General features: G+C 38.5%; 1 protein-coding gene across 6 annotated transcripts in view; it reads right to left on the bottom strand.

Moving 5' to 3' along the window:
- Positions 1–23,880, bottom strand: part of ATP10D (ATPase phospholipid transporting 10D (putative)) — a 137,355-nt gene extending 113,475 nt beyond the window's left edge. For 3 of the 6 annotated variants that reach the window (XM_070372351.1, XM_070372353.1, XM_005892914.2), the window contains exons 1-2: positions 23,637–23,879; positions 4,792–4,833 (exon numbers count right to left, since the gene is read on the bottom strand). The gene's annotated coding sequence lies outside the window, so the exon portion shown is untranslated. Of the gene's footprint in view, positions 1–4,791; positions 4,834–23,636 lie in introns of all 6 variants that reach the window. The other 3 variants (XM_070372352.1, XM_070372354.1, XM_070372350.1) reach the window with 2 other exon arrangements.
- Between the last annotated feature and the right edge of the window lie 3,606 nt (positions 23,881–27,486).

Genomic DNA, 27,486 nt, shown 5'->3' with positions numbered 1-27,486 from the left:
TGGTCTGGTATTCCCATCTCTTGAAGAATTTTCCAGTTTGCTGTGATCCACATGTCAAAGGCTTAAGCATAGTCAATGAAGCAGAAGTAGTTTTTCTGGAATTCTCTTGCTTTTCTATCATCCAGCAGATGTAGGCAATTTGATCTCTGGTTCCTCTGCCTTTTCTAAATCAGCTCATACAATTGGAAGTTCTCGGTTCATGCACTGCTGAAGCACAGCTTGGACGATTCTGAGCATGACCTTGCTAGCATGTGAAATGACTACAAGTGTGCAGTAGTTTGAGCATTCTTTGGCATTGCCCTTCTTTAGGATTGAAAACTGACCTTTTCCAGCCCTGTGGCCAACTGCTGAGTTTTCCAAATTTGCTGGCATATTGAGTGCAGCACTCTCACAGCATCATCTTTTAGGATTTGAAATAGCTCAACTGGAATTCCATAACCTCCACTAGCTTTGTTTTAGTGATGCTTCCTAAGGCCCACTTGACGTCACACTCCAAGATGTCTGGCTCTAGGTGAGTGATCACACCATTGTGGTTATCCGAGTCATTAAAATCTTTTTTGTATAGTCTTCCGTGTATTCCTGCCACGTCTTTTTAATATCTTCTGCTTCTTTTAGATCCTTATCATTTCTGTCCTTTATTGTTCCCATCAACTTTTTGAAGGAAGAAGTTGTAAATAATAGCTATGAAACAGTCTAAAGCTGCCTTTGTATAGATATGAGAGTTGGACCATAAAAGAAGGTTGAGTGCCAAAGAACTGATGCCTTCGAACTGTGGTGCTGGAGAAGACTCTTGAGAGTCCCTTGGACAGCAAGGAGATCAAACCAGTCTATCCTAAAGGAAATCAACTCTGAATATTCATTAGAAGGACTGATACAGAAGCTGAAGCTACAACACTTCTGGTCACTTAATGCGAAAAGCCGACTCACTGGAAAAGACCCTGATGCTGGGAAAGCCTGAAGGCAAGAGGAGAAGGGGACGACAGAGGAAGAGATGGTTGGATGGCATCATCAACTCAATGGACATGAGTTTGAGCAAACTCCAGGAGATGGTGAAGGACAGGGAAGCCTGCAGTGCTGCAGCCCATGGGGTTAAAGAGAGTCAGACACGATTGAGTGACTGAACAACAAAGCAGCTGTGCTTAACATTAGGCCTGCATGATGCTACATGAGCCAATATTCTTTACTCACAGAGGCTAAAAAATAAACGAAGTTCTGAAAATTACAAGCTATCAATTTTAAGCCTAAAATCAATTAAGTTCAGAAATAAACATAAACCAAGAATAGAATAAGTACAAGCAATTCTGCAATGATTATTACTGCTTATGAAATACATTTTGCATGTCATTTAAACTTCACAACGTGGTGTGGAGTTTTCTTTCCATTTTTTCAGAAGAAGAAACAAGAAGTCAAGGAAGGTTTCCAGAACTCAAGGCATACAATTTTTTATTCCAAAGCCATGCCTTTCCAACTACACAATCCTACTTATATATAAAATTAAAAATAATCAAATATAATCATTTTAAGCTAAATTATTTCTAACCAGGGTATATTTTTCTAGACGATATAAAAGCCACAGTCATTCAATAAGAGCATATCTACAATATCATACTATGTTCCCTCTTGTACATAAACATACTTGAAAGCAGTCAGTTCTCAAAAACCCCGTTTCCCTTAATGAATGCTTAATGAAGCTTGCAGCAGGGCAGATTACCAAAGGTAAAATATAGGATAATGAACTCCCTTGAGTCCAGTAGGTATTTTTAAATTTCTGAGATCATCCCATCACCAGCCAACAAACAACTTGAAATATATACACGAGCTCACTCGTCCTAAAAAGAAAAACACGTTTGTGCATAGTCATTTCAAGGTGCCCTTTGTGGACGTCAAACACCAGGATTCATCAGAAAGTCCTGAGACACACCCGAGTCTCATACAGCAAATCTCAGGTGGGGATCTAGAATCTACATGTTTAACAAGTTTCCAGGTAGTGCTGGTATGCTAGTCCTGGGACCCACTTTGAGAAACACCATTCTCTGCTATTCTAACACTATTCTATTCACAGTAATCCAAGTTTATGCCCCAACCACAAGTGCCAAAGAAGCTGAAGTTGAACTGTTTTATGAAGATCTACAAGACCTTTCAGAACTAACACCCAAAAAAGATGTCCTTTTCATTATAGGGGACTGGAATGCAAACTAGGAAGTCAAGAGATAACCTGGAGTAACAGGAAGGTTTCGCCTTGGAGTACAAAATGAAGCAGGGCAAAGGCTAATAGAGTTTTGCCAAGAGAACTCACTGGTTACAGTAAATACCCTCTTCCAACAACACGAGAGAAGGCTCTACACATGGACATCACCAGATGATCAATACTGAAATCAGATTGATTATATTCCTTGCAGCCAAAGACGGAGAAACTCTATACAGTCGGCAAAAACAAGACTGGGAGCTGACTGTGGCTCAGACATTGAACTCCTTATTGAAAAATTCAGGCTTAAATTGAAGAAAGTAGGGAAAACCACTAGACCATTCAGGTATGACCTAAATCAAATCCTTTACAATTATACAGTGGAAGTGACAAATAGATTCAAGGGATTAGATCTGATAGAGTGCCTGAAGAACTATGGACAGAAGTCCGTAACACTGCACTGGAGGTGGTTATCAAAACCATCCCCAAAGAGAAGAAATGGAAAAAAGGGAAAATGGTTGTCAGAGGAGGCCTGACAAATAGCTGAGAAAAGCAAAAGGCAAAGGAGAAGAGGAAAGATACATCCATCTGAATGCAGAGTTCCAATGTACAGCAAGAAGAGAGAAGAAGGCCTTCTTAAATGATCAATGGAAAGAAAAGGAGGAAAACAATAAAATAAGAAAGACTAGAGATCTCTTCAAGAAGATTAGATACCAAGGGATCATTTCATGCAAAGATGGGCACAATAAAGGGCAGAAATGGTATGGACCTAATAGAAGGAAAAGGTATTAAGAAGAGGTGGCAAGAATACACAGAGCTCAATTCAATCACTCAGTGGTGTCCTACTCTGCAACTCCATGGACTGCAGTACGCCAGGCTTCCCTATCCATCATCAACTCCCAGAGCTTGCTCAAACTCATGTCCATTGCATTGATGATGCCATCCAACCATCTCATCTTCTGTCATCCCCTTCTTCTCCTGCCTCAATCTTTCCCAGCATCAGGGTCTTTTCTAGTGAGTCAGTTCTTTGTATCACATGGCCAAAGGATTGGAGTTTGAGCTTCAGCATCAGTCCTTCACATGAATATTCAGGACTGATTTCCTTTTGGATGGACTGGTTTGATCTCCTTGCAATCTAAGGGACTCTCAAGAGTCTTCTCCAACACCACAGTTCTTCAGCACTCAGCCTTGTTTATGGTCCAACTCTCACATCCATACGTAACTACTGGAAAAACCATAGCTTTGACTAGACAGACCTTTGCTGGCAGAGCAATGTCTCTGCTTTTTAATATGCTGTCTAGGTTGGTCATAGCTTTTCTTCCAAGGAGCAAGCGTCTTATAATTTCATGGCTGCAGTGGAGCCCCAAAAGACAAAGATCTTAATGACTCAGATAACCACAATGGTCTGATCACTCACCTAGAGTCAGACATCCTGGAGTGTGAAGTCAAGAAAGTGAAGAGGAACTAAAGAGCCTCTTGATGAAAGTGAAAGAGGACAGTGAAAAAGCTGGCTTAAAACCCAACATTCAAAAAACTAAGATCGGCATCCAGTCCCATCACTTCGTGGCAAATAGATGGGGAAATAATGGAAACAGTGACAGACTTTATTTCGGGGGGCTCCAAAATCACTGCAGATAAGATGCTTGCTCCATATTAAGGCCAGGCAAGGGTAATACATCACCAAAAGCACTGAACTATTACTTTTGATACCTGGTGGTTAGTATCATGAAAGGAAGTGCTACATGAGAATATAAGAAACTAAGTCTCTTTCACTTTGACCACTAAAAAATCTTTGTGACAGTTCTATCATTTTTAGGATGCTAAACAGGAAAAAGTCCATTTTACTTAAGCACATACCCCTTTCTAGAAAAGAATGCTTAAATCAAGCTCACTCAGTCCCAATTCATTCAAGAACCATGGCCTGAAAAATAGACTCAATGGTTGATAGTGGGGAGACAGAAACAGAAAATACTGTTCTATTTACATCAGAGAAGCAGCCTCTAGCCCAGATTAAGGGAGGGGACCAAGTAGAGCAAAAGGTGACAGGCTTATATCATTGTTGATGAGTCAAATTAGAATTTTCAAATACAACATGTTTATTTGGGTAGCCTATCCCTTCTCCAGGAGAGCTTCCTGACCCAGGAACTGAACTGGGGTCTCCTGCATTGCAGGTGGATTCTTTACCAATTGAGCTATGAGGGAAGCCCCATAAAGAAGACAGCAGTATAAAATATAACTGGGGTAAACAGATGCATTGTTTTATATAGAAAAATGTATCCATTCTTAGTGTTCCAAACATATTAAATATAAAGAGTTTCTTCAATTCTCCTGTGTGAGAATAAACCGTATACACACACACACACACACACATATATATATATATCTCCCAATATATAGACACTGAAACATATATGTCAATATATAGACACTTAAATATCTACCATCTCTAATATACCTCAACTTTTTTTTGAAGGGATCACACACCTAAATGAGTCACCTCTGTCTGATGCTTTGACTCAAAACTGAATTAAGCTAGCAAACCTACAGGTAAGTGATGCAAGTATATGCATGTACCTTTGTTATTGGGAACTAAAAAAAAAACTCACCTATATTCATAGTGAGTTCCCACTCTCAGTTTATTCTTAAAGCTGAAAAAAAATAAACATACATTAAAAGGTTAATAAGGACAAGATAAGGGGGCCCACTCCTGCCACTATTATTCAACATAGTTTTGGAGGCACAGCAATCAGAGAAGAAAAATAAAAGGAATCCAGGTTGGAAAAGAAGAAGTAATACTATACATAGAAAACCCTAAAGATGCCACCAGAAAATTACTAGAGCTAATCAATGAATCTATTAAAGTCACAAGATATAAAAATTAATATAAAGAAATCCCCTACATTCCTATACACTAACAACAAAAATATCAGAAAGAGAAATTAAGGAAATAATCCATTCACCACTGCAACAAAAAGAATAAAATACCTAGGAATAAACATACCTAAAGAGACAAAAGACTTATATGCAGAAAACTATAGAACACGGATGAAAGAAAGAGATGAAATAAACAGATGGAGAGATATACCATGTTCTTGGGTTGAAAGAATCAATATTGTGAAAACAACTACATTATCCAAAGCAATCTATACTTTCAACGCAATCCCTATGAAAGCATCGATGCTATTTTTCACAGAACTAGAACAACAACAACAAAAAATTTTTCACAATTTGTATGGGAACACAAAAGACCCCAAATAGCCAAAGCAATCTTGAGAAAGAAGGATGGAGCTGGAGGAATCAACCACCCCAACTTCAAACTATACTACAAAGTTATAGTCATCAAGACATGATACTGGCACAAAAACAGAAATATAGACCAATGGAACAAGACAGAAAGCCCAGAGAAAAATCCAAGCACCAATGGGCACCTTATCTCTGACAAAGAAGCCAAGAATATAAAATGGGGCAAAGACAGTCTCTTCAATAAACTGTGCTGGGAAAACTGGACAGCTACATGTAAAAGAATGAAACTGGAATACTTCCTAACACCATACAGAGGGATCAACTCAAAATGGATTAAAGACCTAAATGTAAGACCAGAAACTATGAAATTCTTAGAGGAAAACATAAGCACAACACTCTTGGACATAAACCACAGCAAGATCTTCTATGACCCACTTTCTAGAGTACTGGAAATAAAAACAAACAAATGGGACCTAATTAAATGCTTTTGCACAGCAAAGGAAGCTATAAACAAGGTGAAAAGACAACCCTCATAATGGGAGCAAACAACAGCAAATGAAACAACTGACAAAGGATAAATCTCCAAAATATATAAGCAGCTCATGCAGCTCAATACCAGATAAACAACCCAAACAAAAGATGGGCAGAATATCTAAACAGACATTTCTCCAAAGCAGACATGAAGTGAAGTGAAAGTTGCTCAGCTGTGTCCAACTCTTTGCAACCCCCCATGTACTATACAGTCCATGGAATTCCCTAGGTCAGAATTCTGGAGTGGGTAGCCTTTCCCTTCTCCAGCAGATCTTCCCAATCCAGGAATCGAACCGGGACTCCTGCATTGCAGGCGGATTCTTTACCAACTGAGCCATCAGGGAAGCGAAGAAGACATAAAGATGCTAATAAACACATGAAAAGATGCTCAACATTGCTCATTATTAGAGAAATGCAAATCAAAACTACAGTGAGGCATCACCTCACACTGGTCAGAATGACCATCATCAAAAAATCTACAAACAATAAATGCTGGAGAGTGTGGAGAAAAGGAAACCCTCTTGTGCTATTGGTGGGAAGGTAAATTGATACTGCCACTATGGAGAACAGCATGGATATTCCTTAACAAACCAGAAATAAAACTACCATACGACACAGTAATCCCACCACTGGGCATATTCCCTGAGGAAATCATAACTGTACCCCAATGTTCATCACAAACCTATTTACAATAGCCAAGACATGGAAGCAACCTAGATGCCCAACAACACAGGAATGGCTAAAGAAGCTGTGGTACATATATACAATGGAATATTACTCATCCATAAAAAGGAACATATTTGAGTCAGTTCAAATGAGGTGGATGAATCTAGAGCCTATTACACAGAGTGAAGCAAGTCAGAAAGAGAAAAACAAATATCATATATTAACACACATATATATGGAATCTAGAAAAATGGTACTACATGAACCATTTGCAGGGCAGCAGTGGAGACAGATAGAGAAGAGACTTGTGGACACAGTGGGGCAAGGAGAGAGTGGGACAATTTGAGATAGTAGCTTTGAAACATATATATTATCATATGTAAAACAGAGAGCTAGTGGAAATTTGCTGTATGATGCAGGAAGCTCAAACCCAGTGCTGTGTGACAACCTAGAGGGGTGGGTTGGGGTGGGAGGCAGGAGGGAGGCTCAAGAGGGAGGGGACATATGTATACCTATGGCTAATACATGTTGCTGTATGGCAGAAACCAACACCGTACTGTAAACCAATTATCCTCCAATTAAAAATAATTTTTAAAAGGTTAATGATAGCAATCGTTAACACAATGTTTTGCCACTGATAATCCTAGATGCTTCTAAAATAACATGTTATTGAAATGACAGAACAGCATGCTTTTGAGATTCAGTTATTCAGCTCTAATAACATATGATTCATTCAATAAGCCTAAGATGATAACAATATCTACCATTTTTAAAGACATGCCAAGTTCTGTGCAAGGGATAAATACACATTAACATTAGTTCTTACAATAAAGTACAAATTATTATCCCCACTTAAATGAGGAAACTGAGGCTCAGAGTGAGAAACTCACCCAAGTCTAATGCAAATAAGCTTCTGTGGTTATTAGGAGGCTCTGACACAGGGCAAAAGCACTTGAGCAACAGGTTGGCAGAGGCACAGAGCACCTCCAAAGAATGTGAGGGTGGGAAGAACAGGACTAGGATAAGGAAAAGTCACTTAGAAGGAAAAAATGCTGAAGGCATACTTCATTTGAAAAACTGAAGTTAAAGGTTTCAGATATTTGCATTTAAGTTTAAAAAATGTTATTAGATGCCTTCAATAGAAAGTTTTTCCCATATATCTGAAATACAATTCATTATATACACATAACATGTGTTTAAAATAAATGATTCATTTTTATTCTGCCTTCCATATTCTCTGACCCCACAGGGACCTCCAAGCAGCTGCTCCCCCCCACCCCCCGCCACCTTCTCACTGCCTTTCATTCTTGCGTGGCTACACTTCCCTACTTAGTCTGAATGTTGTGGTCAACACTGCTCTCATTCTTTGTATATTCTCTCAGCCTCTCAGCTCCTCTTTCACTTCTTCTTGGCCAAACCCTTACTCTAGTTACAGCTTACAGAAAACCCAAATGAACTTCCTGGCCAACTCAAATCAGTTTGATCTGAATCTCTACATACTGTTCCAATACTGAAAAGTTGAAAGTGGCTAAGAGAAATACACAAGGTCCCTGAAGAGTGTCACCTTATTTTTTTATGTTTTGCCTTTGTGATAGCAGCAATATTCTCATAAACATGCCAGGGGACTAAAAATAAGTAAGAACTTGTGTAAAGATATGGTGGCAAATAAGCAGGCTTAGTGTTACTTTAAATTCTTGACCGTGAACTACTAGTTGACCAGACATGCCAACTGCAATCATACAGCATTTCTAGTCTCTTCACTTTCCCACTTTTACAGACAACTGTTTCAGACTTTCTTCTCTAATTTCCAACAACTCCCTCTCTGCTGAAGACCATATTTCTATTTTACTGGGAAAGTCAAAGCCCTCAGAAGAGAACTTCTACAGATTCCCCACCACATAACTACCCTCCAGCACAGACTGGATCTCTTCCTAATTTCCAGATATGTACTTCTGATTGCCAACTAGTCAGCGCATCTCCATTTGGGCTCATCGTCAAATGGTAACATGTGCAAAATGGAACTCCTGATACCATCCCCACCAAAACCTGCTTATTCCACAGATTAGTTTTGTCAGTTGAATGCAGCTCCATCCTTCTAGGACCCTGAGCCCAAAGGCCTCTGGATCATCCAGGGTCCTGTGTCTCACAACCCACATAGTCAGTAGATTTTGTTGACTCTACCTTCCAAATATGGGGCTTCCAGGATGGCTCAGTGGTAAAGAATCTGTCCGCCAATGGAGGAGATGCAAGAAACGTGGGTTCAATCCCTAGGTTGGGAAGATCCCCTGGAGTAGGAAATGGCAACCCATTCCAGTATTCTTGTCTGGGAAATTCCATGGACAGAGAAATCTGGCAGGCTATAGTCCATGGGGCCGCAAAGAGTTGGACATGACTGAGCACCACCACCATCACCTTCCAAGTATTTCTGGATTCTCACCACTTGGCATCACTCCACCACTATCATCTGAGTCCAACACTCTAACTTGCCCTGTTAACACTTCATTTGGAACCTCAAATTCCTTCCACAATTTAAAATTCTCTAAAGGGGACTCTTATTCCTTGGAAGCAAAGTTATGACCAACCTAGATAGCATATTAAAAAGCAGAGACATTACTCTGCCAACAAAGGTCCATCTAGTCAAGGCTACGGTTTTTCCAGTGGTCATGTATGGATGTGAGAGTTGGACTACAAAGAAAGCTGAGCGCTGAAGAACTGATGCTTTTGAACTGTGGTGTTGGAGAAGACTCTTGAGAGTCCCTTGGACTGCAAGGAGATCCAACCAGTCCATCCTGAAGGAAATCACTCCTGAATATTCACTGGAAAGACTGATGTTGAAGCTGAAACTCCAATACTTTGGCCACCTGATGTGAACAGCTGACTCATTGGAAAACACCCTGATGCTGGGAAAGACTGAGGACAGGAGGAGAAGGGGACGACAGAGGATGAGATGGTTGGATGGCATCACCGACTCAATGGACATGAGTTTGGGTAAACTCTGGGAGTTGGTGATGGACAGGGAAGCCTGGCGTGCTGTGGTTCATGGGGTCGCAAAGACTCAGACACGACTGAGCGACTGAACTGAACTGAAAGGCTACCACGTTAATTATAATAAAAGCCACCAAGGCCACACACACCTACCTCCCAATGTCCTCTCCAATCTATTCCTCTGCCCCTCCTTCATTCCACTCCTAACACAGCCTTGTCTCAGCAATTCATTCTTTTTCCCTTTCTTATTTTTCATAAACTTAAGTCATTTTCTAACAATCTATAATTTTTTTTTGTATTATAGTTCTTGTCTCCCCTTCCAGAGTAGAAATTTCTATCTCCTTTGTCCACTGATGTAACCTACGCTTAGAACAGTATCAGACCCAGAGCAGACTTCCAACACATATTTGTGGAATAGACATAGGAATGAATGACTAAAATAACACCTCTCTTATATGCAGTAACAACCAGAATACCTCTAACAATCTTACACATACCAACTCTAGAAGTAATATAAGCTTAGTTATCTCATGATATTATAGCTTTTATTATATATGCTAAAATTATTATACTTTGAATGAAGATCTTTAGCAGGTAAGCCTAAAATGGCTGCTAATAAGACTCTGCAACAAAAAAGACATAAAAGGGGAAATAGAACCTATTTTTAAAAATAGCTGAGGTATTTGAATTTCATTGTTCTAAAACTCTCAGGAAGGAAGTTCTTCTGAGTACCCTATTTTTTTTCAAGAGGTTTAAAGTTTATCCCTTAAATACCAAAATAACTTCATGATAGAAATGATTGTGTGTTCTCAATTTTCCTACATTTTATACAACATTTTGAATAAGTTTTTCTTTCTGAGAATTCATCACCAAAATGCTCAAAGCACCAATTATTGTAAAGTACTCTATATAGTGATGCCTTCAGGGTCTTCAGAGGCATATCTGTAGGTTTTCAACCAGCAGTTGAAGACCTTGTTTTGAATGTTCATGACTATTTTCATAGGTTTGTGTCTCACTTTACTGACCAAATATCTGCCTTTATGAAATTTGAACTCATATTCCCAACTACTTTAGAACAAATAAACTGAATTAACCACCTCAGTGGTCTTCAGGAAGCAGAAGACCTACAGAAACAGAAGACTTATTTTAGTGAAAACTATTCTCACTGTTCAGAGATTGCTTTTCCTTACATTTGTTTAATAAATAGCTACTGAAAGGCTACCATATGTCAGCAAAGTACTGTCCAGGCATTACAACCAAAATGATTAAAAGTTATGTGTAAACTCTGTGGTTCTTGTCTTCAAAGACCACACAGTTCAGGAGAGGGATCCTGCAAGAAGTTCATGAGATTCACCTCATTGCCTGAAATACTTCAGAGATCAATTGCCTTGGGACAAACTTTGACATGTTTATGGCCAGGCTTCAGAACAACAAATACTGAGAGCATTAAAACACTAACCAATAGATAAGTAAGTAGAGCTAAACCCCAGATAAGTGCTCATTTTGAAAACTACAAAGTATCTTTTTAAACTGGCATAAGAACACAAATTTCCTAGTGTGTTATCTTTATTCATTCATACAAAGACTGCAACCTTCAGCTCTATGTGATGAAGTGTGTATTTTTGTGTGTGTAAAACATAATAAACACACTGTATTGTGATCCTAAAGATAAGCTTTAATAGATTATCCAAAAGAAAGAGGAATGAGCTATAATTATTATTTTCATGTCTATTTCCTCTATGAGATCATCTGGTACACTGCTTTAACCGGTAACTGGACAATGCCCAGCACATAGCAAGTACTCAATGAGTATTTTTTAAAATAAATTAATGTCCAGTCAGGTTCACTGTGGTACACTATGAATCCAGGGAATGAGTAATCATCAAAAAAGAATTTGATTTTTAAGAGGATAAGAGTCAAGCAATGAAAAAAGTGTGGAAAAATCATTGTTGAATGATTGAGTAGGGTGCTTTGGTGTGACTCTACTTGGTCAATTCCACCTGATTTTTGAAATCCAAGGAAGACAAAGATGGTCAACAAGCACATGAAAACACACTCATCACCACTAATCAGAGAAATATAAATTAAAATGAGGTATCACCTTACACCTGTCAGAATGGCTATCGCCAAAAAGTTTACAAGTAACAAATGTTGATGAGGATGTGGAGAAAAGGGAATCCTGGTACACTCTCAGTGGGAATGTAAATTTGTGCAGCAGCCCAGTGGAGAACAGTATAGGAGGTTCCTCAAAAAACTAGCATATGATCCACCCATTCCACTCCTGACTATATATTTGAAGAAAATGAAAATCCTAATTCAAAAAGATCTATGTTCATTGCAGAATTTATAATAGCTAAAATATAGAACCAACTTAAGTGTCCATCAACAGATAAACTGATAAAGATGTGGTACACATGCATACACACACTCACAATGGAATATTACTTAGCCATAAAAAATAGTGAAATTCTGTCATTTGCCACAACATGAGTGGACCTACAGGTTATTATGCTATTAGGTCAGGCAGGGAAAATCCTGTATGTTATCACTGATACATGGAATCCACAAATAATAAATGTTGGAGAGGGTGTGGAGGAAAGGGAACCCTCTTACACTGTTGGTGGGAATGCAAACTAGTACAGCCACTATGGAGAACAGTGTGGAGATTCCTTAAAAAACTGGAAATAGAACTGCCTTATGATCCAGCAATCCCACTGCTGGGCATACACTGAGAAACCAGAAGGGAAAGAGACACGTGTACCCCAATGTTCATCGCAGCACTGTTTATAATAGCCAGGACATGGAAGCAACCTAGATGTCCATCAGCAGATGAATGGATAAGAAAGCTGTGGTACATATACACAATGGAGTATTACTCAGCCATTAAAAAGAATACATTTGAATCAGTTCTAATGAGGTGGATGAAACTGGAGCCTATTATACAGAGTGAAGTAAGCCAGAAGGAAAAACACCAATACAGTATACTAACGCATATACATGGAATTTAGAAAGATGATAACAATAACCCTGTGTGCGAGACAGCAAAAGTGACGCTGATGTATGGAACAGTCTTATGGACTCTGTGGGAGAGGGAGGGGGTGGGAAGATTTGGGAGAATGGCATTGAAACATGTAAAATATCATGTATGAAACGAGATGCCAGTCCAGGTTCAATGCACGATACTGGATGCTTGGAGCTAGTGCACTGGGATGACCCAGAGGGATGGTATGGGGAGGGAGGAGGGAGGAGGGTTCAGGATGGGGAGCACATGTATACCTGTGATGGATTCATTTTGATGTTTGGCAGAACTAATACAATTGTGTGGAGTTTGAAAATAAAATAAAATTAAAAAAAAAAAAAACATTATAGTTGGAAAAAAAAAAACAACAACAGAAAAACACTCACAGATATAGAGAACAAGTTAGTTGTTACCAATAGGGAGAGGGAAGGAAAAAGGACAAGACAGGGGTAGGAGATTAAGAGACAGAAACTACTATGTATAAAAAAGCTACAAGGAAAAAATAAAAAGCTACAAGGGCAGACTGTACAGCACAGGGAATATAGCCAACGTTTTATAACAACTTTAAATGGAGTGTACTCGATAAAAATATTGAACCACTATGTTGGATACATGAAATGAATATTGTAAATCAACTGTACATCAAATAACAATTTTGAAATTAAGTAAAATAACAAAATAAAGAAATCTTAAGATTCTAAGCCTAAGCCTGTGTCCTCAAACTGCCAGAGATCTGAATCACTGGAAAGCTTGTGAAAGCAGATTCCACCTGGTACACACACACTCTCGCCCCAATTTGATTCAGTCAGTCTGCAGTGGGGCCTATGAACTGGCACTTCTAATAAATTCGAGTGATGCTGATGCTCTCACTCTGGGGACCAGACTTAAAACCATGAGCCTAGGCAACCCAAATTTGCTCTGAAGAGATTTATTTCTTGTACCTTTTAAAAAAGTTATTTTTTATTGAATATAGTTGATTTATAATATTGTGTTAGTTTCAGATGTATAGCAAAGTGACTAAGTCATATATATAGTTCCTTTTTAAAAATCCTTTTCTATTATAGGTTATTACACGATACTGAACACCATTCCCTGCCCTATACAGTGAATCCGTATCTATTTTATACAGAGTGGTGTGTATCTGCTAATTCCATAATTTACAGAATTTATCCCTCCCCCCACCTCCTTCCCTTTGGTAACCATAAGTTTGTTTGTTTTCTATATCTGTGACTGTTTTAGAGAGACTTATTTTTCATTTAAAGTATATATCCTCCTCATTACTATTAAGTATCATTTTTATGCAACTATTCATTTACTCCCCAATGATGCATATATTATTTAAATAATTAGTGAAACTACTTTTTTATACACAAAAAGTAGGGCAATTATTTTCTGGATTAGTCATCATGGAAATTTGTAAAAAGCAAAAGAAAATAAAACGCTTAAAAGAATATGGAATAATAAGAAGAAAAAAGTGTAAATTGGGAAGTGGAGTTATTTGCAGCTAAAATGGAAAGAATTTAGGCATTTAAAGAATGTATATACTCATAAAACTAAACAGACAACAAATGTTTTCCAAAGGCCTCTTGCAGATCATGAACCTGAGGTATTAAATTATAAACCAAATAAACACATCCAAGACTATAATTTTTAAGTTTGTGGCATTACTGGATAAATGATGAAGACAGGTATTACTTTAGTTGAATTATTAAAAGAATATTCCAGTATAATGAACGAGAGGTTTAATTCATTTCTAAAACCTTTTCTTAAGATTCAATTCTGGAAGTATTTTAGTCACTTAAAATATGATGTAAATATTTCATAGATAATTTCACAACGGATAAAAATAACTTCAGCACATGACAAAGTAACACAAGCACAGATTACATATGTCAATTACTTAAACTGTCTCAACATACATACACTTGACCCTTGAACAACATGAGTTTGAACTGCATATGTCCACTTATAGGCTGATGGCTTTCAATAAATACAGTACTACACCAACCATGGCTCGCTGAATTACGGAACTGATGATATGAAGGGTCAACTCTGCGTTCTGAACACCTGTGGATTTTGATATCCACAGTGGGTTCTGGAACCAACCCTGCACAGATAGGCAGGGATAGGTAAGTAAGTGTTAGTCGCTCAATTGTGTCTGACTCTGCAATCCCCAGAGAAGGCAATGGCACCCCACTCCAGTACTCTTGCCTGGAAAATCCCATGGATGGAGGAGCCTGGTGGGCTGCAGTCCATGGGGTCGCTGAGGGTCGGACACGACTGAGTGACTTCACCTTCACTTTCCATTTTCATGCATTGGAGAAGGAAATGGCAACCCACTCCAGTGTTCTTGCCTGGAGAATCCCAGGGACGGCGGGGCCTGGTGAGCTGCCGTCTATGGGGTCGCACAGAGTCAGACACAACTGAAGCGACTTAGCAGCAGCAACAGCAGCTGCAATCCCAGGGACTGTAGCCCATCAGGCTCCTCCGTCCATGGAATTCTCCAGATAAGAATTGGGTTGCCAGTCCAGGTTCGAGGCATGATACTGGATGCTTGGGGCTGGTGCACTGGGACAACCCAGAGGGATGGTATGGGGAGGGAGGAGGGTTCAGGATGGGGAACACACGTATACCTGTGGTGGACTCATTTTGATATTTGGCAAAACCAATACAATATTGTAAAGTTTAAAAATAAAATAAAATTAAAAAAAAAAAAAAGAGAATTGGGTTGCCATTCCATTCTCCAGAGGATCTTCCCGACTCAGAGATCAAACCTGGGTCTCCTGGATTGCAGGCAGATTCTTTACAGTCTGAGCCGCTAAGGGCAGGGAGGGATGACTGCATTTAAATTGTCCCCAAAGTTTGCAAGTTAAGTGTTATTAAATACAGTATATACACAGCAATAAGAAATAGATGGAAACTACAAATGGTATTAAAAAGAAACGGATGGTGTTCACTGGAATTATAAATTGGATTCATGATAAGTGGTCAATTCCAATAATTACTAGATGCTCTCCACCCTCCAAAACACATACATTTGAATTAAAAGTGATACTATAATCAGCTTTTTTCAAAACAGCAGATGCACTTGCAGATAGTAGAAAGAACACAGGCTCTAAAAAGTTCTAGTGGTACTGATGCTCAGATTCTCAGTCAGTATCACAAGCTCTTAGCCTGAGCCTCAGTTCCCTCATCTGTAAAATGGAAATAAAATCACAGACCTCATACTTTTTTTTTTTTTCATTTAAATGACAATTTTTTGCTTTTTAACTGGAGGACAATTGGTTTACACCATCGTCTTAGTTTCCACTAAATATCAACATGAATCAGCCATAGGTATACATATGTCCCCACTCTCTTGAGCCTCCCTCCTCCTCCCACCCCAACCCACCCCTCTAGGTTATCACAGAGCACCAGGTTTGAGCTCCCTACATCATACAGCAAATTACCACTGGCTGTCTATTTTACATATGGTAAAGTACATGTTTCAGTGTTACTCCTTCAATTCGACCCTCTCTCCTCTTCCCCTACTGTGTCCACAAGTCTGTTTTTCATGGCTGCGTCTCCACTGCTGCCCTGCAAACAGGTTCATCAGTACCATTTTTCTAGATTCCACTGATACATGTTAATATACATTTGCTTGTCTCTTTCTGACTTACTTCACTCTGCATAATGGGCTCTAGATCCATCTACCTCATTATAACTGACTCACATGTGTTCCTTTTTATGTGTACTGTACACCATGGAATACTACTCAGCCTCACTGTTTTAAAAGGAGGTTTATGAAATCAGTGTAGCAGTACTTGTCCAGCACACTGAAAGTGCTCAACTTCATTCTTCCAACTAATGTTTGCTGAGCTTCCACTATTATGCCGGCATTATAACAGGTGACAGAGATTAATCAGAGAACAAACCAGACAAAAATCTCTGTCTTCTAGGAGCTTACCTTTGAGTGTTCATTCCCTTTACCTTGTCTTATAGGCACAGTGCTGGTCCTTTGAGAATGAATAAACATGCCCAGAACCAGTCAAAACACTCAATTTGACAAAAATTAAATAAATAAATAAATAACACTAGAGTAATCATGCAGTACATTCCTTTCTGGAACTAGAACATCTTATGAGAATACATGACATGAGACTGGAAGACAAATGTAGGGTAGGCTGCCCAAGAGACAGAACTTTGAGTCTTGGGAAATGTCTAGAATCAGATATGAGATTTGTAAATCTTAGAAAAGAAAATATGAATAAAGGTAAGGCAGCTGGAAAACCCTGTAACCCCATGTTACATAACACTGTAGTTCAATATGGTTTGCATTTCAAGTACAAATTAAAGAATGATGGGAAATTAAGATGGATATCTAGTAATAAGTCTTTACCAAGATAAAAAAAATTATATTCAAAGGAATAGGATATTATTAAAAATATATATTTATGATAAAAATTCTCAAAAAAGTGAGTATAGGGGAACATACCTCAACATAGAAAAGTCCATTTATGACAAACCAACAGCTAATCCTATTCAATAGTGAAAAGCTATGAGTTTTCCCTCTAGAATCAGGAATAAGACAACACTCCCATTTTTATTCAACATAGTACTGGAAGTCCTAGGTTCTATAATCAGAAAAGAAAAATAAAAGATATACAACTGGGAGAGAAGTATTAAAACTGTCACTAGAAGATGACATGATATTAGATACAGAAAATTCTAACAACTCCACCAAAAAAAAAAAACCTAGAATAAATAAATTTAGTAAAATTTTAGGATTCAAAATTAATATACAGAAACCTGTTGCATTTTTATACAATAAAAATGAGCTATCAATTTCATTTACAATTGCATCAAAAAGAATAAAATAGCTAGGAATAAATCCAAAGAAAATGAAAGACCTTTACTCTGAAAAATATAAGACCTTTATAAAAGAAACTGAAGTTGACCCCAATAAATGGAATGATATATTGTGCTCATGGATCACAAGAATATTGTTAAAATGACTGTACTATCCAAAACAATCTACATATCCAATGCAATCTCATCCACAGCATTTTTTCACAGAACAAGTAATCCCAAAATATGTATGAACTACAAAAAATCCTGACTAGCCAAAGCAATCTTGAGAAAAAGAACAAAACTGGAGGCATCATGCTCCTCGACTTCAGACTATACTACAAAGCTACAGTAATTAAAAACAGTATGGTACTCACACAAAAACAGACACATGGATTAATGGAACAGAATAGAGAACCCAGAAAGAAGCCCACCCACATCTGGTCAATTGATTACTCCATGACAAAGGGGGCTTTCCAGGCGGCATTAGTGGTAAAGAACCTGCTGGGCAATGCAGGAGATGTAAGAGACATGGGTCTGATCCCTGGGTAAGGAAGATCCCCTAGATGAGGAAATGGCAACCCACTCCAGTATTCTCACCTGGAGAATCCCATGAACAGAGGAAACTAGTGGGCTACAATGGTTCTGAAGAGTCAGACACAACTAAAGCGACTTAACATGTATGACAAAGGAGACATAAATATACAATTAGGAAAAGACAGCCTCTTCAATAAGTTGTGTTAGGAAAACTGGACAATCACATGTAAAAAGATGAAAAATTAACCAAAAATAAACTTGAAAAGTGAAAGGCTTCAGCTAAGACCTGATACCAAAAACTCCTAGAAAAAAACATAGGCAGTATACTTTTATATCAGTCCTAGAAATATTTTTTATGGATATGTCTCCTTAGGAGAGGGCAACAAAAAGCAAAAATAAGTGGGACCACATCAAATGAAAAAGCTATTTCACAAAAAAGGAAACAATCAACAAAATGAAAATACAACTTACTGAATGGGAGAAGGTATTTGTAAAGGATACGTCTGTAAGGGGTTAATATCCAAAATATATTTTTAAAAAAACTCATACAACTCAGTATCAAAAAGTAAAGCCAGTCTGACTAAAAAATGCACAGAATCTAAATAGGTATTTTTCAAAGAAGACATACAGATGACTAAGCATTTGAAAAGATGCTCAGCATCACTATTCAAAAGAGAAATGCAAATCAAAACCACAATGAGCTATTACCTCACACCTATCAAAATGGCTATCATCAAAAAGAAACATCAAGTATTGGTGAGAATGTATAGAAAAGGGAATGCTTGTGCACTGTTAATTGAAATGTAAATTGACATTACCACTCTGGAAAACAATACAGAGTCCTCTCAAAAACAGAACTAAAAAGCAGAGACATAACTTTGCCAACAGAGGTCCATCTAGTCAAAGCTCTGATTTTTCCAGTAGTCATGTATGGATGAGAGACGAACCATAAAGAAGCCTGAGCACAAAAGAATTCATGCTTTTGAATTGTGGTGTTGGAGAAGACTGCAAGCAGTCCCTTAGACTGCAAGGAGATCAAACCAGTCAGTCAAAGGAAATCAATCCTGAATATTTATTCAAAGGACTGATGATGAAGTTCCAACACTTTGGTGATGCGAGGGGCTGACTCTATTGGAAAAGACTCTGATGCTGGGAAAAATTGAGGGCAGGAGGAGAAGGAGGTGACAGTGGATGAGATGGGTTGGATGACATCACCAACTCAATCGACATGAGTTTGAGCAAACTCCGGGAGATAGTGAAGGACAGGGAAGGTTGGCATGCTGCAGTCCATGGGGTCACAGAGAGTCAGACATTACTGAACGACAACCACTACCACATGCTTAGCAATTCCACTTCTAGGTATTTATCCCCCCAAATTGAAACACTAAAGATACATGCACCTCAATGTTCACTGAAGTATTATTTACAATGGCCAAGATGTGTAAGTAACCTAAGTGTTCCTCAATAAACGAATGAATACAAAAGATGTGGTATATGCACAATGGAAGATTACTCAGCCATAAAAAAAATAGTGAAATCTTGCCATTTGTGACAAGGATAGACCTAAGAGGTTAATTTTCTTAGTAAAATAAGTCAGAAAAAAGATGAAATACTGTATGTTTTTAGTTATATATGAAATTTAATAAAGCAACAAATATAACAAAGCGGAGACAGACTCAAATATAGAGAACAAATTAGTGGTTGCAGGAAGGGAAGGGGAAATGGATGAAACAGGTGAAGAGGATTAAGGGGTGCAAACTACCTTATAAAATAAATAAGTCACAGGGATATAGTGCATAGCACAGAGAAAACAATAATATTGTAATAACTTGATGCATAATGTATAAAATACTGAATCATTATATTGCACACTTGAAACTAATGATATTGTAAGTCAACTAGTCTTCAATAAAAATTTTTTAAAAGACAGGCATTTTTCTAACATGGCAAGGTTAACTTGTTGGCTGAAGGACATCACAGATTACTGGAATGTGTCATTAAACTATCTGAGATTACCTCTCTATGGAATACTTTAGCAAAGAAGAAAGGACAGTTAAGATTTTTAGTAGAACTTTCTATATATTATTATAGTCTGTAAGAGGAATGAGAATTTTTAAACACAGTGCTAAGAAATTACGAGTACTATAAACTGAAGAATGCTTCCCTGGTGGTTCAGACAGTAAAGTATCTGTCCTCAATACGGGAGAGCTGGGTTCGATCCCTGGGTCAGGAAGATCCTCTGGAGAAGGAAATGGCAACCTACTCCAGTATTCTTGCCTGGAAAATTCCATGGACAGAGGAACCTAGCGGGCTATGGTCATAGAATTGCAAAGAATCGGACACTACTGAGCGACTTCACTCACTAAACTGAAGAAAGATTTCACATTTTTGGATAATTTAAAGCTAATTTTCACCTTCCATATAACCAAGATAATAAGATTTTTAAAATTATTTATCCTACATAAAGAGTTGAAATTTTGTAAGTTTGTTTTTTAACAGAACTGTAGTTGTACTCATCTTCCTCTTTCAGAATGGCCTTAAATGGAGTAAGGAGATTTTAGCGAAATAAATTCGGAGAAGGCAATGGCAACCCACTCCAGTACTCCTGCCTGGGAAATCCCATGGATGGAGAAGCCTGGTAGGCTACAGTCTATGGGGTCATGAAGAGTCGGACTTGACTGAGTGACTTCACTTTGACTTTTCACTTTCATGCACTGGAGGAGGAAATGGCAACCCACTCCAGTGTTCTTGCCTGGAGAATCCCAGGGACGGGGGAGCTGGTGGGCTGCCGTCTATGGGGTCGCACAGAGTCAGACACGACTGACATGACTTAGCAGTAGCAGCAGCAGCGAAATAAATTAAGGGGGGAAATTCCATGGACAGAGGAACCTGATGGGCTGCAGTCCATAGGGACACACTCTTAAAACTAGTACCACCATTATTTTTACTCTAACTGTGATATTAGCTTTGTGAAAAGTACTGTTTCTATGACTAAGATGGTTTCTAAAATGAAATAAATCCATCTACAGTAGAAATGTCCATTTTAGTAAAGAGGTAAATTGAGAGGCATGCTCAAAGAAATGAGTTTACTCAGGAATAACAGAGGAATTACAATTTGGGACACTTGAACTATAGCAAGCCAGAAGTGAGTTCACTGAGGATTTGGAATGTTGTTTAGAAGCTAAGTCGTGTGCGACTCTTTGGAACCCCATGGAATGTAGCCCACCAGGCTCCTCTGTCCATGGAATTTCCCAGGCAAGAATACTGGAGTCAGTTGCCATTTCCTTCTCCAGGGGATTTACCCCACCTAGGGATTGAACCCACATCTCCTGCATCGCAGGCTTTACCACTGAGCCACTGGGGAAGCCGGCAGGGTTTGGAATAGGCTGTGTTTATGGGCAGGGCATGTAACAAGGAGACAGTTCAGTGAGTATCTGCTAAAAAGTCAAAAGAAATGGAGACCTGCTTTGAAAATTCCCTGAGCAGATACGACTAATCATATAAGAGAAACTCAATGTAACTCATTTTTTGGACACCAACCCGACTTGGGTCATTTATTTTTTACTCTGGAAATCATAAGCAAATCTTTCCAATGCTGATAAAAGGCAAAACTTCTGATTAACTCCTTGACATTTAAGAAAATTCCAATTTATGGACTTCTGTGTGTGTGTGTGCTTAGTCGCTCCATGGTGTCTGTGACCCCATGGACTGTACCCCACCGGGCTCCTCTGTCCATGGGGATTCTCCAGGCAAGAATACTGGATGGACTGCCATGTCCTCCTCCAGGGGATCTTCCCAACCCAGGGATCAAACCAAGGTCTCCTGCATTGCAGGCAGATTCTTTACCCTCTGAGCCACCAGGGAAGCCCTCTGTAAATCAGGCATTTATGGGAAATTGGTCTCCCAGTCTTTAAGCTTCGCTTTCCTAAAGGCACATGAGGGAGATCATTCATTCTATCAATTTCAGCTTGAAATTCTTTCACAGTAGTGAGGAAGGGAATGATGTTTTAAGAGAATATACTCACAACAAACCTCTTTCAGCTGAAAATGAAACCTGCACAGCTGCTAATGCTTTGGGTTTTGAGGATCCCCAAGTGATCTTGTTTGTAGCACTTTCTTTGGTTTTGCCTCATTAAAAAGACTATTTTCAACTAGATCAGACAATAAGGTCTGTAGAGACGGCTTGAATATGTGGACATTTTTTACCTCGTAATTTTTCAAGTTAATTCTAAGTCCACTTGTCTAATAGATGTATCATCTCTGTTCTATTACAAATTATAATAAAATTCTAAACGTTTCCTCCATTTATTGACATCAAAATAAAAGATATCCCATTCAAATTCTATTTAGTCACTAAGCAATTGTATTGAACAAATATTCAGTTATTAGGCAAAAGTCAAACAGTATTGACATTCTATTTTAGACTGCTCAGACTCTCCATCTTTTTCATACAACTTAACAAATGTTTAGCAGTTACAGTGTTACTTTTTAAAACTGTCTAAAAGTTTTTGAATGTTGGAGAGTTGTTTTTCAAATTATATAGCATGATCTCTTTGTGATAAACTATCCCAATGTAGGTAATATGTATCTGTATCATGGACAGAAGAGTTCAGAAGGAGAGAGATTACCTTGTGGGGTTAACTGGAGTGAGTGCTTACACCTGGGCACTGAGTGAATTTACCGTTATAATGATCATGTGCTACACATTGGCTCTAAACAAGCCACCAAATATCTTTCTGATGGTACTCTTCCCAGAAACGGTGACCTAGCCAAATTTCAAAATATTTATCTACTCTGGAGTTACTTTTTGGATATAGTAACATTGGTGGATAAGGAGTGCCCTATCCTTGTGGGTCATCTTTCAAGGTTGATTAGAGTCAGAGACTTGCCCTCAGACTACAGAATTGTTTTTCTCCTTGAAAAGAACTTCTGAGAAAAGAAGCAAGAAAAATCTTTGGTTTTATTTAGATAACACTCTAAATACCCGAGTAGACGTGCCCTTATGATTATGAGTAGTTTAAATACATAATTTCTGAAGGCACAGGGAGCCTGACCTTCCAGAATGGAAGGTTTCATTAACCAACTAGATGTCTCTCTGCTGTATAAAGTATAATCACAGGTTGTACAATGTAAAGGGTGCCCCAAACAACAATGAAGCTCTGTAAAATCAGTGTTTGCATGGAAAATTGAGGGCTTTTTGGTAGGGCTCCTGTAAAAACTATTTCTGAGCAAGCTCCAACACAAACACCTTTTTCTTCCTAAGGAATCAATCCGTGGTTTATCTACTGGGTAAAAATTTCAATCCCTATTCTATTCATTATGTTTGAAACAGAGCCAAAATTGCTTTAAACTGTTTGATTTCACAATGAGATGACAAAGGGTGTGTATGCATAACTTATCTTTTCATAAAACCCAGCATTCAGAAAAGATAGTCATCCCTCTCCTGTAATCAAGTGACTGAAAATGGTGTAAGATTCTTCTTTTTAAAGTTTAACAAAGCTACGAAGTCCAGTTTTGAGGTACTTCATCCCATTTGAACACCACTACTGTGGGAGGGAGAGGACAGAGAGAGTAAAGAAACAGAGGGAAAGAGTAGTGAAAAGGCAGGGAAACCGTCAAAGAGGCTCGCTGGTTCACCCTTACCAGTTCCTCTCTGGGCACACATCACAGCATGACGGTCACAAGTCCCAAGATGCAAGAGAAGAACCAAGCACAGATCCGAAGAGAGGAGGCGGGTTATGCTTCTACGCCAGCCATTTGACTTTGAAGGAAAAAAAAACCAACAAAACACTTCTCAGACGGCTCTCAAAGTCAGCTGCCAAAACCCGAGCCCAGCCCGAGCCGAGCTGGCAACCTTCTGCTCCTGGCGGCCCGCCCCCGCTGCTCCGCCTCCCCTTTCCGCGGGGATGCAGAGTGGCCCGAGCTTCCGCGGAAGGCCAATCGCTCTCCGCCCCACCTCTCATGACGTCAGGTGAAAGGGGAGGGGCCTGGCCGCCGAGGGGTTTCCCAGCTCCTGCTGTTGGTGCGAGCTTCCTGTCTGCTTGATGCAGCTGTCTCCCAGTAACCCAGAATCTGCCTGCTTGGGTGTTAGGTTCATTCTTGTATCCCTGAAATTCTGTTTTAACAGTTCATTCATTTACCTAAACTTGAAATTCTTGGGAATTATTTTTGGAGGGTAAAAGGGTCAAATCTAAATACTTAATATTGATGTTAACTAGAAAAGAGATTGAGAAAAAAAAGAAAAATTATTTGGTCTTTTTTCTCACTCCTTGACCTTCTATCCCCTTCTTCACCCAGAATGATGTGGCTCTGTGCTGCCATGGTCTGCTAGCTTAAAATTCACAGCTTTAAAAAAATATTTTACTTCCAAGTAAATTCCAACAACCCGTCTACTCTCTCAACACTTCTTACCCGCGAAGTGCCTTGAGGAAGGGAAAGGGCATGCAAAGAAGGCAGAACCAGCGGTGACTATTAATAATTCAGACCTATTTGGTCTGAATCACTGGCTACCAATTGTTTTATCCTACAAAGATAAAGAAGGGCAAATCTCTCCACAACTATTTTTTTGTATATTTATCTTCCATTTTCTCAAATGTTTAAATATGTGGCAAGAGTGAAGAAAACTAAATGATAGTACGAACGTTTCGCTAATAGTGAAGAGCCCATCAGGACAGAACCATGGAGCTAGGAGACTTGCAAGGTCAAGCTGGAGAGGCCAAACAAGTTCCTGCACCTACAGAGTAGGTGCCTCTCCCAGACAAGGAGAAACAAGTTCTGGGTGTGGCTTCCTGCGATGGCCAATTCAGGAAACTCTTTCTTGCAGGCAAGTTTTGTCAGTTCTGGGATAAGCCTAGCCTAGTAGAGCAGAGTGTCAATCTCATGGTCTCTGAAATTCCTGGCCCTGGTAACCCTTTGTGCAGTCATTAGACTCTCTCTAAGTGATATAAAAGATGAAGCAATTTTCCCATCTGATAGCCACACTTCCTGGGGAGACAAAGTTTAAGATGGGCTTTCCGTAATCTCCCCTCAGCACTGATGCTGAAATAATCTCAGTGGAGGGCTTTCTTGAGAGGATGCATACCAGGACAATTCAGGCGGGCAGCTGCTATTTGCAGCCAGTTTGGATTGCTTAAATCGGGTCCTCACAAGTTACACATCAGAGTCAACTGAGGAGCTTGATGCCAAGGCCCCACCCAAGCCAATTAAATCTGAATCTCTGGGGATGGATTTCAAGCAATCTCTTTTATTTGTTTAAAGCTCTCCATGTGATTCTCATCTGCAGCAAAGGTTGAGAATCACTGGCTTAGATTTAAATTGTCTTAGATGAAAATCTACATTATATTTAAGTTAAAAAAGGCAGTAGCAGGATAATGTAAAACACTTTGTAATACAATTTGTTCATATATATTTATAAAATGTATATTAAATATAAAATTATAATAAATGGAACTTAAAATAAACATAAAATATGATGTTAAGATACACAAAATTGTTTACTCAGAGGAAAAGGATGAAGAATGAGGGGACGTAGAAGAGGAGACATTACCAGCTTTTTTTTTGTTTCTGTAACATTTGACTGAATGCAAGGAGCATGTGTCCCATTTGATTTAAATGTACTTAATTAAGTTTTAAAAATTAATACTTTAGTGAAATGGTTGAGGGAATTTAAGAGCTACAAACTTCTAGTTATGGAATGAATCACAGGGATGAAATGCACAGTACAGGGAATATAGTCAGTAATAATGTAATATCTTTGTATGGTGATTAAGGAGGTCAAAAGGTACCACCTTCAATTATAAGATGACTAAGTCCTAGGGATGTAATGAACAACATGATTAATACATCTAACATGGCCGCATGGCTGCATGTTATATATATGAAAGTTGTTAAAAGCTAATCCTACGAGTTCTCATCAGAAGAAAAAACTATTTTTTCTTTTATTTTTCTACCTATATGAGATGATGGTGGTCACTAAACTTATTGCGGTACTCATTTCATGATGTGTATAAGTCAAATCATTATGCTGCACACCTTAAATTTATACAGTTGTTGCAGTTGTTGTTTAGTCCCTATGTCTGTGCCCGACTCTTCTGAGACCCCATGGACTGTAGCCCACCAGGCTCCTCTGTTTGTGGGATTTCCAAGGCAAGAATACTGGAGTGGATTGCCATTTCCTTCTCCATAAACTTATACAATGCTGTATGTCAATTGAGTCTCAGTAAAATTGGAAGAAATCAATACTTACGAATATATTTGCAAATAACCACTATTAATGCGAGTTTCAGTTTTTTTTCCAAATGTTCCTCTAGTATCTAACATTTCTCATAGGGTTGCTTCCATTTTGTTTAAAAATTCCATAAAATCTTTGATTAAATCCATTGGCTACCGAAATGTAAGTATTAATCCATATACCATTGCTAAACTTAAAATGTTTATTTTCTTTTAATTTCAGAAATATTTTCAAATTTTATGTGCCCATCTCCTCATGAAGTTTTAGGAGAAAATATTCAAAATATATAGTATGGATGTAAGGAAATTTCATCTTTTCCAACTGGAGAATTATTTGTAATTAGTAGTACGTCAGTATCAACAACTTTGTAACCAACTGCCAGTAGGAAACATGGCATAGTAGTCAAGTGCCTAGGTCCTACCTGGCTTTAAATCTTAGCTCTGTTAATTTTAGATGGATATTCTTGGGTACCATCGCTAAGCTCCACAGGTGAAATGATTCCAATAATACCTACCTCAGTGTAAGATTGTATCAAGTCATATAGCTGCAGTGCTTATCATTGTGTAAAGCAAAAAGTAGGAACGTAATATATGATAGTTATCAATTCTCTGACTTCTACTTTCCCCTCTTAAACATACTCAAAGATTACCATGGCAGCAGTGAACTGGCTTAGACTTTATCAGAAAACATTTTTTTTTAAAACAAAACAGTAATCGTGATTCTTCCTATGACTGATGACGCCTCTTATCCAGATAGATGTGAAAGAGAAACATTCATCCTTTCAGACCACTACTGTAACATGTAACACATGAAACTGTGTGTTCTTTTTTGTTTGCCTCCAAATATTTCACATGTAACAGTGTTCCCTAAAGTGACACAGCTGATTTTTCAGGATTCATCAACCACTTCTTCTCTGTATTACTTATCTTATTAACAAAGAATGACCCAAGGACAGATGGGTATTTCCCAGGATTGGCTTTCCAACTTTTGGCCAAAAAAAAAAAAAAAAGAGTTCAATGCCTCAAGCAATAAGGGCGTATGCCTCATAGATGGGCCCTGATTTTGGTAACATCATCACCAGATTTCTTTTCTCTCTTTTTTCCTTTCCTTAATATTTGCTGAGCACTAGTAAAAACAATTCTTTTAGGCACAGTTCTCCAGAGTTTACATCTACTACCTCATTTGATCCTCATATTATCCCTATGAGTTCAGTGTTTATTTAGAGATAAGAATCTGAGGTACAGAGAGAGAAACTGACTTCCC

The sequence above is a fragment of the Bos mutus genome, chromosome 6 (genome assembly GCF_027580195.1).
Source record: "Bos mutus isolate GX-2022 chromosome 6, NWIPB_WYAK_1.1, whole genome shotgun sequence".
Classification (NCBI taxonomy): domain Eukaryota; kingdom Metazoa; phylum Chordata; class Mammalia; order Artiodactyla; family Bovidae; genus Bos; species Bos mutus.
Note: the sequence above shows the minus strand (reverse complement) of the source record. Positions and strands in the feature narration are given on the sequence as shown.